The following is a 12190-nucleotide window of genomic DNA, read 5'->3' on the forward strand; positions in this document are numbered from 1 at the left end:
CCTGGGTCCATACTCCCACGGGGCTAACAGGAAAGCTATCAGGGTAGGGGATGAGATACAGAGCTCTGGTAGTGGGAAGTGTACCCCTCTTATCCTATGGTCTGTCAGTATTTCCATTTTATGAATAAATAAATTAATTAAAAAAACTAGTATAGTCATGGGCCCTTTGGACTATAACTAAAATACTAACTACTAACTATCTACAAAATAAGAGATTCCCCAATTCTTCATCTGAACTATTCCAGCCTCTAGGTTCATGATTAGTCAACAATTTGTTTGGCTTTATATATTAATTCTTTTTTCAGCCACCAGGTTCCAGATGCTAGCATAATGCCAACTGGACTTCCCTGGACAGACAACCCCACCAATGACCCACTCCCTCGGAGCCCTGACCCACTAGGGAACAAGAGACACGGGCTGGAAGTATGAGTGGATTGACCTGCCAATGCCCATGTTCAGTGGGGAAGCAATTATAGGAGCCAAAACCTTCCACCATCTGCACCCCATAATGATCCTGGGTCCATACTCCCAGAGGGATAAAGAATAGGAAAGCTATCAGGGGAGGGGATGGGATACAGAGTTCTGGTGGTGGGAGTTGTATGGAGTTGTGCCCCTCTAACCTATGGTTTTTGTCAGTGTTTCCTTTTTATAAATAAAAATTAAAAAAAAAAAAACATAAAAATAATGAAAGATGAAAAGTAAAAAAAAAAAGAAGAAGAAGAAGTAAGAAAGAAAGAAAAAAAAAGAAAGAAAGAAAAGTTCACAAGAAAAAAGTGACCAAATCAGAAATTTCACTTGGAAATCTAAAGAAATGAAATCTGGGTGGGTGGCGGGGCCAGAGGGAGGGAGGACAACACAAAAGTAGATGTTCTGGAGGAATAAAGACCTAGACTTACACTGAAGGCGGCGTCCACTGAGTTTCAAAAGGGAAGTAATCGCTAGAACTGTTTATGAGCCTTATACTAGATGAACATTCTGTACACTAATCAATTGCACAGGAAAACATTGTCACTGAATTCTAATTGCTAACTTTCACTACTCAATCTCTCTATGGACATAAGAATTTGTTATGGAGTGTTTATGTAGATGACTTTCATCATGTTTGCTACAAACTCATTTGCATGGAAAAGCACACATCAGTTAGACCTCTGTCAAAATAATTAGCCAAGCAAAAGATAAGGCCTTTTAGATTTTAGAACATCCCAAGCATTAAATGCTTTTTAATATGAAACCAAATCAACACATTTTACAGAAATAATAAGCATTGTCTGTAATTTTTCATCATGTTACCTTTTCTTTGGTTTTTCTTATCTATTTAATAAAGTATCTAATTTAGTAAAAATAAAACATTAGCATCTGGTAATCACTAAGATAATGAGAAATGAAATATATTCTCACTTTTTCTCATCCCTTTCATTCTATGTTAGGCATTATGAAATTGAAATAAAATCCATTACAATTAAAAGAGCTCTGTTCTTTTACTGTAGAGCTTGATAAACAGCATTACTGAATTCAGGTCAATAATAATTTAATCACCATGATCCACCTTTAGTACAAGACTCAGAAGAATATATCTTTTCTCTTTCTACATGAGGTGAAAACCTACAGTTGAAGGATGCTTGATAGCAACTGCCATTCAGCACAAACTTCTACTCTTATTTTTCACCATGAACATAGAAAACCAATCTAAAGATCAGGGTTTATACTTATAGAAAATGATGAAATGTGTTGATTCCTGCACTAAACCCTTTAGCCTTACTCTCTCTATGAATATTGTCCTCTATCTAAAGTTTGATAAAATGTAAGGTAACATTAATTCTTTTTTTATTTTGCATCCAGGGTTATTGCTGGGACTCAGTGCCAGCACTGCGAATACACTTCTTCAGGAGGGTAATCCCCCCCCCCCATTTTTGTTGCCCTTGTTGTTGTTATTGATGCCATTGCTGTTGGATAGGACAGAGGGAAATGGAGAGAGGAGGGGAAGACAGAGAGGGGGAAAGAAAGATAGACACATACAGACCTGCTTCACCGCCTGTGAAGCAACTCCCCTGCAGGTGGGGAGCTGGGAGCTCGAACCAGGATCCTTAAGCTGGTCTTTGTGCTTCTAGCCACCTGAGCTTAACCCACTGTGCTACCAGCCAACCCCCACATTAATTCTTTTTTGGGTTTACTCTTTAGATTCACACAGTCATTTCCATAAATTAACTCCCCCAATTTCCATCTCTTCAAATTTTTTCTAAAAGCTAAACTTTATTACTGTTTGCTCACCTAAACATTACAGATACAAAAAGGAACAAGAAGCAGGCTCATACTCAAGCGTACTCCACTGTGGCTAAAACATCTGTAGTCACTGCTCTATTATTTTAAAAGCAAAAAGACTTGAAAGTCACTTTTTACACAATACTTGCTTTGCTGGCTGAATTTGTATCAGTGAAAAACAGGACCTAGGCTAGGAGTTAGAATGTTCTGCAGATACCTATCATTATCATGTTGAGATGAGAAAACTTTCCCATGTGTCATTAATTGTACTATACACCACTAACTCCCCAATTAAAAAAAAAAAATCAGAGTGAGAGAGAAAGGTAGAAGAGGCCTGGTATGTAATGAAATTGCATTCATTTTTCAACAGCTTAATAAAAACAATTACTAAAAAAAGTCCTGGGTGTACACACACACACACACACACACACTTTTTCTAATTCAGGTTGCCCCAAATTTATTGCAGCTGGCATATGAGTACAGATAATCTTTTGTTATGTGTGTTGTGCTTGCTGTTCACTGTAGGAGGATTTTTTGTATCCTTACTAGATACTTGTAGTATACCCTTCTGTGCCCAATAACTCCAGGTGAAAGCAACTCCTCAAATTATGAAGGTGAAGAGCAACATCTAAAGGACCCTAACAGTGGCAATAATGGAAAACTCACGCAGTAGAATGTATGTCTTGACATAAGCACAGCCCATGTCTGAGCCCCAGCACCACACTGAAAAAGCATAGCAATGGAGAAGCTGAGTTTTGTGGTGTCTTTCCCTCTCTCTATCTAATGTAAAACAAGGAAGGAGTCAGCCCACCAACAAAGAAATTACATATGCAAAAAGGCCCCAAACCACAAGTTAATTAATTAACTAATTAATTAATTAATCAGTTAATTAAAACAGACAATAGAGAGTCCAGATAGAAGAGTCAGTGTATTAAAAAAATAGAGGAGGGGTTGAGTGGTGGCGTACCTGGTTAAGCGCATGTATTACATACAATGCGCAATGACACAGGTTTGAACCCCCGGTCTCCACCTGCAGGGGGAATGCTTATGAGTGGTGAAGCAGGACTGCAGATGTCTCTCTGTCTCTCTCCCTCTCTCCCTCTCTATCACCCCCTTCCCTCTTGATTTCTGGCTGTCTGTATCCAATAAATAAATATAATAAAAAATTTAAAAAAATAGAGAAAGAGATGTAAGTCTGAAAATTCAAGAGGAAAGAATTTCAAGAAGAAATTCAGTCACTGGTGCCACATGCTGAGTCCAGGAATAAAGATGAGGTCTGGGACTAAGGTTTAACAAGAGCACTTCAGAAGTGATTTTTACACATTGACCTTTACCATACAAACTTCAACTGTTAAGTGATCGTGCACATCTGTGCTGCCTAGACAACTTAATTTCCAGAAATTCGACTTCACTCATTCTCTTTCTTCTGCACAGAGAACGCATCTCTAGAAAAACATCCGAAATGATCCAGTCATGACATCAGACTTAAATTTCATCATTTTTGTGTTAGTATACACTCTAGATCTAGATGATAGCATTTCTTCTACTCATAAGTCTATCATAAAATAGGAGAATAAATACAATGCTGCAGGTCTCTATCTTCTCTATCTCCTTCTTCCCTCTAAATTCCATGCCATCTCTATCCAGTAAAATAGATAAATAAATAAATATTTTTAAAAGTGTACAATTTCTACATGACAATTTTGGATTAGTAAGTTTCTTTTACTTTATGCTATGTGACAAACAAATCAAAATCTCAATGGCCAATAGCAGCACAGGTTTATTACTCACTTCTTCGATATAATGGCTGGAGTGGTTGTGCTTCTCCTTTAGTGTGTGAGACAGATTGTGTCTTCTACAATTTATCCTTTAATTCCATAGGACAGGGTGAAAGGATAGTTCTGGCTTAATATAATACCTTTCTCTGGAGTCAGGCAGTAGTACAGTGAGTTAAGCACACATGGCGGGAAGCGCAGGGACCAGCTTAAGGATCCCCACCTGCAGGGGAGTTGATTCACAGGTGGTGAAGCAGGTCTGCAGGTAGCTATCTGTCTCTCCCCATCTCTGAGTTCCCCTCCTCTCTCCATTTTTCTTTGTCCCATCAAACAATGATGATATCAATAACAACAACAATAAGAAACCACAAGGGCAACAAAAGGGGAAATAAATAAGTAAATATTTAAATAAAAGACCTTTCTCACAGATTATAACAAAATGAGAGATCTTAAGCCAAAGCATTAACAGTGCATTTTTAACATGTGCTTAGGTGTGACACTTGGTAAGTATACTTACATGAAACGAAAGTAATTGACCAAAGTAAGCCAATGAGACTAAACGCTATGACCCAGTAATTCGTTTCCTGGGAATTTATCCAAATGAATTAAATACATTCATCTGAAGAGATCTATGTACATCTATGTCCATAGTAGCACAATTCGTAATAGACCAAACTTAAACAATCCAGGTCTGGGTTGGGTGGTAGCACAAAGGTTAAACTCACATGGCACCAAGCACAAGGAGCCCCTGGCTCCCTACCTGTGTGGGGGAGGTTGTGCTTCCTGAGCAGTGAAGCAGGTCTGCAGGTGTCTTTCTCTCCCTCTCTGTGTCTCCTCTCCTCTCTCGGTTTCTCTCTGACGTATACAACAGCAATAACAACAGTAATAATAACGGCAACAACAAGGGCAACAAAATGGGAAAAATGGCCTCCAGGAGCAGTGGATTTGTAGTGCAGACACCAAGCCCCAGCAATAACTCTGGTGGCAAATAATAATAATAATATACAGGTTTTTAAATAAAAGAAACAATCTAAGTGTACAATGACACATGAAAAGCTGAAAAAATAGTGGTATATTTGCACAATGGAACACTCCTCAGAAGTTAAAAATGGTTATTTATTTTGCTCCATCTTAAACGGTATATTACTAAAAAGTTAAAAATAGTGAACTCATCTCCTTTGCTTCACCTAGGACGGAACTTGAAGAAATCATGTGAAATTAGATAAACAAACAGACAAACAAAAAAGGATGGGGGTCAGGCGATGGAGCACCAAATTAAGCGCACATAGTCCGAAGAGCAAGGACTCACACATGGATCCCAGTTCTGTTGTTTTCGACGGGCTGGCTTCACGGGTGGGTAACAGACGACCTGGGACTCATGGCTGGGTTGTACGCAGTATCTCTTTATTCATGCAGGACGCAGCGCAATCTATACCAAGCTAAGCTAAACTAACTCTAAAACGAACAATGTTGTCTTCATATATACTTCCCAAGTAGGGTGTGAACAGGATGTGACATAGAGAGGGTGGAGAGAAAAGTGACTGATGGAAGATCAGGGTATGACAAGGAGAGGGAGTGGAGCAGGCAAGAATTCTACCACTGAACCACCAATGCCCTGGAGGGAGGGTGGTGCTTGTTAACAGAGGTTATGTAAATAGAATACAGTGTTATGTAAATAGAATGCAGGGGGGATTAAACCAAATGAAACAGAAGGAGTTTTTAAAAGCAGAATTAGAAGCATACCAACACAGTTTGATTCCCCTCTCCCCACCTGCAGAAGGGTCACTTCTCAAACGGTGAAGTGACCCTTTATATTTTCCTCTCCCCTCTCAATTTCTCTCTGTTCTATCCAAAAAGTAAAAAAAAAAAAAAAAAAAAAAAAAAAAAAAAAAAAAAAAAAAAAAAAGGCCAAAAGAGACATAGATTCATAGTGCAGGCACCGCAAGCCACAGTGATAACCCTGAAGGAAAAAAAAAAAAAAAAGAATGAATACCAGATGATCTTAATCACAGATGCAATTTAAGAAACAAAAGCAGAAAGGGAAAATAAAATAAAAATCCAACTGGGTTTGTTGTATTGCACCAAAACAAAAGAATCTGGGGAGAAGGAAAGTCAGGGGTCTGGATCCCGGGGGATTTTGGGGTCCTGATGCATTATGATGGAAAAATACCTAAATTAGGAGTGAAAGTGTTTTTGCTGAAATCTAACACCAGGAGATGAGAAGCAGTACCCATGTGTTAATAACTGTACAGTAAACCATTAGCCTCCACCCCAGACTCATTTAAAATTCTGTCATACGGCAGAGAACCTACTGCCCAGTCAATAATCTATGTTAAGGAATAAAGGAAGATTGAGAGAAGTGATAAACTGCACTGTTCTCTCTCTTACTGAATACAGAAGCAAATTATAAATCCACATAGGAGTATGAGATATTGAGATCAAAATAAACACATACCTAGTAAAGCTGAAGTGGAAGCAAATCCACCTTTCTCTACATCTTTGTTTGCTTAGAGAGGATGACATACATTCACAGGGTAGATTGAGTCAGCAAAGCAGACTTCATTTATCCATCTGTGTGAAAGAAAAATAAGTGACTGCTTCAGCCACTTCAACGTTTTGAGTTAGTACAAAGAGAAATTGGCTTTCAAGAGCCTTTAAACAACAGTGCCAAGGCTCAATCCCAGTTGATTTTTCTACAGAATGTACATGAACAGTATAAAATTGCACTAATACAGTAAGACCTAGTAGAAACGATTAATTATTTCCTCATATAACATTCCCCATCAGAACTTTGAAATAGTACCTGACCCCTCGTGATTTTTAACTAGGTTAATAATGGCCACCTAACTAAAGATTATAGTGCCTAAACTTTGATGCTTCTGATACATTTCAGTAAGTGATATGAGCAAAATCCAGGTCATATCCTTACAAATGAAACATATTGTTATCTACTTTTTTACTTTTTTATCTGTCTATGCTCCAGCAGGTGACAAAAACTGCACATCAGAGATGAAAAATATATGTCAAAATGGCAAACTGCCTTCATTAGTTTGTATTTCTAGATCATCTTTTGGACAAGTTACCTCACAACTCTGAAAGCATATTTTCTGGATACCAAGTGAATGAAAAATTAAATTATCCTTTTTTGGACTGTTTTGGAAGCTTGTCTTAGTCACTTACATGACATATATTGTGTCATAATTCATATGTAACTCAGAATTTAGCAATGTCATGTTTCCACAATAGACAATGACACATTATTTCTCAGGTAGATGATGAACATGAGAGAAATAAAATGTTTAGTTTCACAAACTGGTAACCTTTATAATTTTATGGCAAAATATTTAGTCAATCAGTTACAGAAGTGTGAAACCACATGAGTTCCAGACCTATAAGTATACTGAAAAAGTGAATGTAAGTGTCTTGTATGACTTCACCTTACTGCTTTAAGCAAGATCTTAAATGAAATAGTTGAAGACAGGCAAGAATTAGTCAGGTTGCCAATAGAGATGGATGGGTTGAAACACATTTCTCCCAAGAAAGATTTTTCTCATCTTGTGGCTTACAGTTTGAATTGACTCTAAGTCTAATGTCTTAGATTCCTAAAGGTACTGGAAATGCTGGTTTTATTGTGCCACTCTACTGTTTTCCAGAGTCTTTTCTTAATACATTGCACAAAGATTTCTTAGTTAGATGTGGGAACAAAGATCGTATTTTCTTGTTTTTTTCTCAGTCAAATTTTTTTTCCTTTTTTCATATTTTTATTTTTTATTGGATAAAGACAGAAATTGAGAGGGGAGGAGGAAAGGAAAAGAGAGGCAGAGAGAGAGAGAGAGAGACACCTGCAGCCCTGCTTCACCACCCCCTGCAGATGGGGACCAGGGAGTTGAGCCCACATCCATGTGAACTGTTATGTTTGTGCTTAACCAGGTGTGCAATCACCTGGCCTCCAAAGTTGTTTTTTTTCTAACATATAGCCTCATACATCCTCAGTTGAAGAAAGAATAGTGGCCATAACTATGCAAAGAAAAGTAAATGTTTGAATGATTAAAAATAATAACTACATGCAGGGGGGGGGTCGCTTCACAAGCGGTAAAGCAGGTCTGCAGGTGTCTATATTTCTGTCCCCCTCTCTGTATTACCCCACCTCTCTCCATTTCTCTCTGTCCTATACAACAATGATGACATCAATAATAACAACAATAATAACTACAATAATAAAAAACAACAAGGGTAACAAAAAAGGAAATATATAAAAAATAAATATTAAAAAAACATCATAATAACTACATAATGGAGAATAAATTACAGAAGGCAAGCCATGGATGGCAAAAAAATAATCAGACAAGAAAGAAGATCTAAAAAAACTTTTCCCATGGCCAATTAAAGAACTCTTTATAGTTACTATAAATAATAATTATTATAGTTATTATAATTATATTATAATATATTATATGAATGTTATTTTAATATCATTATAATTATATTATAATCAAAATAATTATAATAATTATAAAGAATTCTTTATAATTTATTATCACCATGTACTAGAGACTGCTATATGTTTCCTGTCCTTCTCAATTCTGAATGAGCTGTAGTTAACCAAATATAAAGTGTATTCCTCAGTTTCTTTTGTGGCTAAATGGTCACAGTCTTCAATGAAAAATAGTAAACTTTCTTTTTCAGGATGGTACTTCTGTGTTTGTCTTTTCTATACTCAGAGCATTGGAGATTGTGTGGGTAACCATCTCTTAAAGTAATCATTCCCATTCCTCCTTCTTGCTTGCTAGGAAATGGAAAAGGGAATGGTTACTTTAAGAATTGGAGGCCAGATGTTGAAAATAACTAGAAAATCTAATGACCTTTAATTTTCTGTCAGTCGTTGACCTAAAACTTAATGTGTGTGTGTGTGTGTGTGTGTGTGTGTGTGTGTGTGTGTGTGTGTGTGTGTGTATCTATATCTGAAAAAAAAAGCCCAGAATGATATCCCTGACAATTCACTCCCCCATCTCCTGATTGATGACAGCATAAATATAAAACAGTAAAGTAGGTAAAAGTATAAAAGCATATTCAAGAGATAAAAATATAAAAACCTAAGTCTAGGGGCCAGGAAGTGGCATAACTGATTGACTGCACATGTTACAATGTGCAAGGAACCAGGTCCAAGCTCCCAGCCCCCACCTGCAGAGGGAAAACTTTGTGAGTGGTGAAGCAGTGTTGCAGGTGTCTCTCTGCCTCTCTATCACCCCCCTTCCTGTCAATTTCTGACTGTCCCTTACCAATAAATAAATAAAGATAATAAAAACATTAAAAACCTAAGTATTTTGTTGCCCCAGCCTAAAGACAGCAAGTCAAATTTGTTCAAGAGTCAGTCACAGATCAAAAAAGCTTTTGAAAATAATATGGTGCTAGGCTGGGTAGTGGTACACCTAACTGAGAACATATACTGTCATACACAAATCTGAGTTGGAGTTCCTGATCCTAGCTGGGGAGTAGCAGGGTAGTTCAGGAGTGGAGAAACAGTAGTGAAACTGTCTCTCTGTATTCCCTTCCCTCTCAATGTCTCTGTTATGTCAATTTTTTTAATAAATAAGAAGAAAAGAAAAAGGGAAAAATGGAAATTGGCATTAGATTTGTCCTGCAGGCACAGAGCCCCAGTGCTCTGAAAAAGAAAGAAAATTATATGACACAAAGATGATGTCAAATTGAAAGGTTAAAAAAAAAAAAAAAAGAAAAAAGAAAAATCTGCTGATTCAAAGTTTAAAAACTGAAATTTAGGTTTCACTGACACAGAAAGCTGTTACTAACAAGCAAAGGCTGGAAACTGACTCCGGAATGAAATGTAACTATTTGGTGCAAGAAAACAGACAACTCAGCTAATGTCAGTTTCAGTTTAATCACCCTGAACAGACAACTAGTTTCAATGGAAAAAAATAACTGTAAATATCAGAGTGGCTACTCAACTTTTCTTGACTAGATAAATGAAACTATGTTCTTTTTATTAGTAAGTGTGTTTACCAGAGTGGCATGAAAATCACAGAACTGAATAAATGCAATAAAGGGACATTTTCTGTTGGACCATGTGTATATATATAATACATTATGTTAAATTTGCATTTCATATCTCTGAAACTTTTAAAAGAACCAACTGTATTAAATGTTTAATTTAATAAAATTAGAGCTAATTTGAATATAAGAAGCACTGAAAATTTCACTTTACAAGACAAAAAAGCAGTATACTGATAGAAATGAACAGTTATGATTTAGCAGAAGAAAATAAGACATATATCTTTACAGAGAATAGAACTGATTGCACATATGGGAGAAATAGGCTTTGAGGATGTGAAACACTATTTTAGAGAAAATAAGGAAAGAAAACATGGGTACAGCTGCAGGTTGATTTATAAAATTGGTGATAGATGAATAAATTCTACTCAGTAGCTTCAATTTTCTTAGTGAAATGTGAAATAAAGTCATGATTTAGAAGGAAGAGGAGAGTTACGTAAAAAAGAAAAATTATAGCCAGAAGATGAACAAGCAGACCGCTAGTAAAAATAGCTGAATATCCAGTAAGCATTAAGTTATTAAGAGCATTTGACTGCATTAAGTTATCAATTGAGCTTATGGTCACGTACTTAAAATGTAACAATGCAAATTTGCCCATTGGTATTCTATGGCATTCAGTATCATGAATACAATAATAAATAAGAATGTCCTTGTAATAAACCAGTGTTTGTTTCCTACCAGGTACATGTGAGAAAAGTATAGGAGTATTGGGAGTTGAAAGTATTTTACAGTAGGTGATTAAAAGGCCAGGTTATGAAATAAGAAAGAAGGTGGTGCCAGGAGGGGGCTGAAAGATAATGAGAAAATGACAAGATCAGTGAACTTGTTATATTGCTGAGATTATTTTTAAAAGAACTAGAATGTGAAGTAGTAGATCCCTGTGAGCTTTCCAATACCTCCTATGCAATTCTCACTTTTAGGTGATGACCTTTATTATACTTCGCTGGAGAAACAAAACAAAAAGTCATTTAAAAATATGCCACATCATGAGATTTTATAGACCCGTAGAAGTCAGACAAGGGGGCCGGGTGATGGCACACCTGGTTGAGCACATATGTTACAGTGCTCAAGGACCCTGGTTCTACCTCCCCATCTACAGGGGGAAAGCTTCATGAGTGGGGAAGCAGAGCTGCAGGTGGCTGTCTCTCTCCCTCTCTATCTCCCCCTTCTCTCTCAATTTCTGGCTGTCTCTATCCAATAATTAAAATAAAGATAATAAAAATATATAACAAAAAAAGTCAAACAAGGGTCTGCTGACTGGTGCCACAGGAACTCAAACATTGTCACACTCATGGGGAAGAAAAGCTTTATTGCTATGTGAATGTGAAATAGAGGCCAGAGAGATACACAAATCAATTTCCATTTTAGTTTGTCTTAGAAAATATTTATACAGGATTCAACTTCCGGAGGCGGAGCTACGAGCAGCAGATCGCTTTCTCTCCTCTCCTCTCCTCTCCCGGATCAACTAGGAATACCAAAGGAGACCACCCGGACCGAAACAAGACAGGACTAGAATGACCACAGAAACCCAGTAAATCACCTGTGAGTACAAACACGCGTGGCTGGTGACAGAGAGGAGAGAGGGGCCTAAGGAGAGATTAAGTGACTGCTAACAGTTCGACAGTTTGTCAGTGGAGACACCACCTCCAGTCTGCTCCACCAACAAGGGGACAGCTGAAGGGAGGAAAGGACTCCCCAGAGACTCACCAAGTACAACTCTGAGTCTCCATTGCTACTACCCTCAGAATCTGGAGCAGCAACAGGGAGGGACACCAGGGCACAGAGATCTAACCGGGAAACTCAGGAGAAGACCTATACCTCGGTGGCATAGCTGAAGGGCTGTGAAAGTCTCTTTGCATAACCACTGGATTATCTCTGCCACACCCTGCTTTATCTCTTGGTCAGGAGTCATTGATTAAGCCAAGAAGCCTATTGATAGTTTAAAAGCCCTCAGGCTACCATAGCCTACAGGGGAAAAAAAAAAGGCTTTTACACCACTGAACTCCAACTCAGGGATTGAAAAACCTCTTAACTTATATAAAATGGTTAAAACAACAAGAAAAAATAATGGAGACTCGAACCAGGACAAG

This window comes from Erinaceus europaeus, chromosome 3, assembly GCF_950295315.1.
Source record: "Erinaceus europaeus chromosome 3, mEriEur2.1, whole genome shotgun sequence".
Classification (NCBI taxonomy): Eukaryota; Metazoa; Chordata; class Mammalia; order Eulipotyphla; family Erinaceidae; genus Erinaceus; species Erinaceus europaeus.